The 5,589-nt window shown below is 40.4% G+C and overlaps 1 pseudogene across 1 annotated transcript; it reads left to right on the top strand.

The window, feature by feature from the left end:
* The first annotated feature begins 237 nt into the window (after nt 1-237).
* Dctpp1-ps3 (dCTP pyrophosphatase 1, pseudogene 3) lies at nt 238-859 on the top strand (annotated as a pseudogene). The gene has a single exon (XR_015627270.1). The product of XR_015627270.1 is annotated as a dCTP pyrophosphatase 1, pseudogene 3, transcript variant X2 (transcript).
* The last annotated feature ends 4,730 nt before the right edge of the window (nt 860-5,589 follow it).

Here is a 5,589-nt window from a genome sequence, read left to right as displayed (position 1 = left end):
AGTGTGGACCACCATGTTCTGCCTATCTCCTTGTCTGACTGAACAGGTGAGACAGAGAGAGAGGAGGGGATATATATATATATATATATATATATATATATATATATATATATATATAGAGAGAGAGAGAGAGAGAGAGAGAGAGAGAGAGCTCAAATCTTACCTCTTAAAGATCTAGTAATATCTGGAAATATCTTCATAAGCTGAGGACCAAGTATTAAAAGACACAAGCCTGTGGCTGGGACTGGTGGGCAGAATGTCCCAAGCTGGTACCGGTGCGTGCGGTAATGGGGGGCAAGGAGACTCTGCTGCTGCCGGCCCATTCAGCTTCAGCCCAGAGCCCACGCTTGAGGACATCCGACGCCTCCATGCAGAGTTTGCTGCTAAGCGGGACTGGGAGCAGTTCCACCAGCCTCGGAACCTGCTCCTAGCCTTGGTGGGAGAAGTGGGCGATCTAGCAGAACTCTTTCAGTGAAAGTCTGAGGCAGAGCCTGATCCTCAGGCGTGGCAGCCAAAGGAGAGAGCAGCCCTTCAGGAGGAGCTTAGTGACGTCCTCATCTACCTGGTGGCATTAGCAGCCCGTTGTCATGTGGACTTACCTCGAGCAGTAATCTCCAAAATGGACACCAACCGCCAACGTTACCCAGTCCATCTGTCCCGGGGCTCTGCCTGCAAGTACACAGACTTGCCCCGTGGGACCCTCTCTGAAAACGAGACTGTGGGGTCTGGAGACCCTGCCTCTGAGTTGGGAAACCAGGCTTCCACCTAGAAAAACAGTGCTAGTCTGGTCTTTTTTAAGTCATAGATCTGGGCCTGGTGTTTTCTCTCTCATTAAAATAAGGTAAGGAAAAAAAAAAAAGACACAAGCCTGCAGAGGATATTTCACACCTAAACTGCTATAGAGATATGAACCTTTATTTATTTATTTTTTTCAAATTTTATTTTTTATTGGATTTTTTAATTTACATTTCAAATATTATCCCCTTTCCTGGTTTCCTGTCCATAACCCCCCTATCCCATCCACCCATCCCTTTCTTCTATGAGGGTGTTTCCCACTGAACCACCCACCCCTTCCTGCCTCCCCATCTTGACATTTCCTACACTGGGGGGTCCAGCCTTGGTGGGACCAAGCACTTCTCCTCCTATTGGTGCCCAACAAGGCCATCTTCTGCTACATATGCAGCTGGAGCTATGGGTCTGTCCATGTGTACTCTTGGGATAGTGGTTTAGTCCCTAGGGGGTCTGGTTGGTTGGTATTGTTGTTCTTATAGGGTTGCAAACCCCTTCAGCTCCTTCAATCCTTTCTCTAACTCCTTCATTGGGGACCCCATTCTCAGTTCAATGATTGGCTGTGAGTATCTGCCTCTGTATTTGTCATGCTCTCACAGAGCCTCTCAGGAGACAGCTATATCAGGCTCCTGTCAGCATGCACTTCTTGGCACCGGCGATATTGTCTGGGTTTGGTGGCTGCATATGGGCTGGATCCCCAGGTGGGTCAGGCTCTGAATGGCTAGTCCTTCAGTCTCTGCTTCAAACTTTGTCTCCATATCTCCTCCTATGACTATTTTTTGTTTCCTGTTTTAAGAAGGACTAAAGCATCCACACTTTAGTCTTCCTTCTTCTTGAGCTTCATGTGGTCTGTGGTGGATTATATTGTGTAACCCAAGCCTTTGGGCTAATAATGACTTATCAGTGAGTGTATAATGTGTGTGTGTGTGTGTGTGTGTGTGTGTGTGTGTGTGTGTGTTTGTGATTGGGTTACCTCACTCAGGATGATATTTTCTAGTTCCATCCATTTGCCTAAGGATTTCATGAAGTCATTGTTTTTGATAGCTGAGTAGTATTCCATTGTGTAGATGTACCACATTTTCTGTATCCATTCCTCTGTTGAGTGACATCTGGGTTCTTTCCAGCTTCTGGCTGTTATAAATAAGGCTGCTATAAACATAGTGGAGCATGTGTCCTTGTTATATTTTGGAGCATCATTTGGGTATATGACCAGGAGTGGTATAGCTGGGTCCTCAGGTAGTAAGTACTATACCCAATTTTCTGAGGAATCTCTAGACTAACTTCCAGAGTGGTTGTACCAGCTTGCAAGCGCACCAACAATGGAGGAGTGTTCTTCTTTCTCCCCATCTACAGCATTTGTTGTCACCTGGGTTTTTGATCTTAGCCATTCTGACTGGTGTGAGGTGGAATCTCAGGGTTTTTTGATTTGCATTTCCCTGAAGACTCAGGATATTGAGCATTTCTTTAGGTGCTTCTCAGCCATTCAATATTCCTCAGCTGAGAATTCTTGTTTAGCTCTGTACCCCATTTTTTAATAGGGTTATTTGGCTCTCTGGAGTCTAACTTCTTAAGTTCTTTGTATACATTGGATATAAGCCCTCTATCAGTTGTAGGATTGGTAAAGATATTTTCCCAATCTGTTGGTTGCCATTTTGTCCTATGACAGTGTCCTTTCCCTTACAGAAGCTTTGCAATGTTATGAGGTCCCATTTGTCAATTCTTTATCTTAGAGCATAAGCCATTGGTGTTTTGTTCAGGAAATTTTCCCCAGTGCCCATGTGTTCAAGGCTCTTCCCCACTTCTTCTTCTATTAGTTTGAGTGTATCTGGTTTTATGTGGAAGTCCTTGATCCACTTGCATTTGAGCTTTGTACAGATTGATAAGAATGGATCGATCCTCATTCTTCTACATGCTGACTTCCAGTTGAACCAGCACTATTTTTTGAAAATGCTATCTTTTTCTACTGGATGGTTTTAGCTCCTTTGTCAAAGATCAAGTGACTAAAGGTGTGTGGGGTCATTTCTGGAATTTCAGTTCTATTCCTTTGATCTACCTGCTTGTCTCTGTACCAGTACCATAGAGTTTTGTCACTATTGCTCTGTAACACAGCTTGAGGTCAGGGATGGTGATTCTCCCAGAATTTCTTTTATTGTTGAGGATAGTTTTAGCTATCCTGGGTTTTTTGTTATTCCAAATGAATTTGCAAATTGCTCTTTCTAACTCTATGAAGAATTGATTTGGAATTTTGATGGGGTTTGCATTGAATCTGTAGATTGCTTTTGGCAAGATGGCCATTTTTACAATATTAATCCTGTCAATCCATGGGCATGGGAAGTCTTTCCATCTTCTGAGATCTTCAATTTCTTTCTTCAGAGACTTGAAGTTCTTGTCATACAGATCTTTCACTTACTTAGTTAGAGTCACACCGAAGCACCTTATGTTATTTGTGACTATTGTGAAGGGTATAGTCTCCCTAATTCTTTCTCAGCCTGTTTATCCTTTGAGTAGGGGAAGGCTACTGGTTTCTTTGAGTTAATTTTATATCAGTCCACTTTGCTGGAGTTGTTTATTAGGCTTATTAGTTTTCTGGTGGAACTTTTGTGGTCACTTAAGTATAGTATCATATCATCTGCAAATAGTGATATTTTGACATCTTCCTTTCCAATTTGTATCCCTTTGACCTCCTTTTGTTGTCTGATTGCTCTGGTTAGGACTTTGAGTAGTATATTGAATAAGTAGGGAGAAAGTGGGCAGCCTTGTCTAGTCCCTGATTTTAGTGAAATTGCTTCAAGTTTCTCTCCATTTAGTTTGATGTTGGCTACTGTTTTGTTGTATATTGCTATTACTATGTTTAGGTATGGGCCTTGAATTCCTGATCTTTCCAAGATTTTTATCATGAAGGGGCGTTGAATTTTGTCAAGTGCTTTCTCAGCGTCTAATGAAATAATCATGTGTTTTTTCTTTGAGTTTGTTTATATAATGGATTACATTGATGGATTTCAATATATTGAACCATCCCTGCATCCCTGGGATGAAGCCTAAGTGATCATGATGGATGAACATTTTGATGTGTTCTTGGATTTGGTTTGAGGGAATGTTATTGAGCATTTTTGCGTCTATATTCATAAGGAAAATTGGTCTGAAGTTCTCTTTCTTTGTTGGGTCTTTGTGTGGTTTAGGTATAAGAATAACTGTGGCTTCATAGAAGGAATTGGGTAGTGTTCCTTCTGTTTCTATTTTGTGGAGTAGTTTGGACAGTATTGGTATTAGGTCTTCTATGAAGGTCTAATAGAATTCTGCATTAAACCTATCTGGTCCTGAGGTTTGTTGGTTGGGAGACTTTTAATAACTGCTTCTCTTTCTTTAGAAGTTATGGGACCGTTTAAATGCTTTATCTGATCCTGATTTAACTTTGGTACCTGGTATCTGTATAGAAAATTGTCCATTTCCTCTAGATTTTCCAGTTTTGTTGAGTATAGACTTTTAAAGTAGGATCTGCTGATTTTTTGAATTTTCTCAGATTCTGTTGTTATGTCTCCCTTTTCATTTCTGTTTTTGTTAATTTGGATACTGTCTCTGTGCCCTCTGTTTAGTCTGGCTAAGGGTTTATCTATCTTGTTGATTTTCTTAAAGGACTAGCTCCTGGTCTTGTTGATTCTTTGCATAGTTCTTTTTGTTTCTACTTGGTTGATTTCAGCCCTGAGTTTGATTATTTCCTGTTGTCTACTCCTCTTTGGTGTATTTGCTTCTTTTTGTTCTAGAGCTTTTAGGTGTGCTCTCAAGCTGCTAGTGTATGCTCTCTCCAGTTTCTTTTTGGAGGCACTCAGAGCTATGAGTTTTCCTCTTAGCACTGCTTCCATTGTGTACCATTTGTTTGGCTATGTTCAGCCTTCCCTTTCATTAAATTCTAAAAAGTCTTTAATTTCTTTCTTTATTTCTTCCTTGACCAAGTTATCACTGAGTATTGTTCAGCTTACATCTGTATGTGGGCTTCCTGGTGCTTCTGTTGTTAGTGAAGATCAGTCTTTGTTCATGGTGATTTGATAGGATGCAATGGATTATTTCCATCTTCTTGTAGCTGTTGAGGCCTAGTTTGTGACCTATTATATGGTCAATTTTGAAGAAGATATCATGAGGTGCTGAGAAGAAGGTATATTCTTTTGTCTTAGGATTAAATGTTCTATAGATATCTGTTAAATCCATTTGGTTCATAATTTCTGTTAGTTTCATTGGGTCTTTGTTTAGTTTCTCTTTCCATGATCTGTCCATTCATGAGAGTGGGGTGTTGAAGTCTTCTACTATTATCATGTGAGGTGCAATGTGCGCTTTGAGCTTTAGTAAAGTTTCTTTTATGAATGTGGGTGCCCTTGCATTTGGAGCATCAATATTCAGAATTGAGAGTTCATCTTGGTGGATTTTTCTTTTGATGAAATTGTCCTTCCGTATTGTTTTTGATAACTTTTGTTGAAGGTCGATTTTATTTGATATTACAATGGCTATTCCACCTTGTATTCTTGGGAACATTTGCTTGGAAAAATTTTCCCTGGCTTTTACTCTGAGGTTGTCACTGAGGTGTGTTTCCTGTATGCAGCAAAATGCTGGGTTCTCTTTATGTATCCAGTCTGTTACTCTATGTCTTTTTATTGGGGAATTGAGTCCATTGATATTGAAAGATATTAGGGACCAATGATTGTTGTTTCCTGTTATTTTCATTGTTAGAGGTGTAATTATGTTTGTGTGGCTATCTTCTTTTGGGTTTGTTGCAAGGAGATTACCTTCTTGCTTTTTCTAGGTGTAGTT

Source organism: Rattus norvegicus, chromosome 8 (assembly GCF_021556685.1).
Source record: "Rattus norvegicus strain SHRSP/BbbUtx chromosome 8, alternate assembly SHRSP_T2T, whole genome shotgun sequence".
Classification (NCBI taxonomy): domain Eukaryota; kingdom Metazoa; phylum Chordata; class Mammalia; order Rodentia; family Muridae; genus Rattus; species Rattus norvegicus.
Note: the sequence above shows the minus strand (reverse complement) of the source record. Positions and strands in the feature narration are given on the sequence as shown.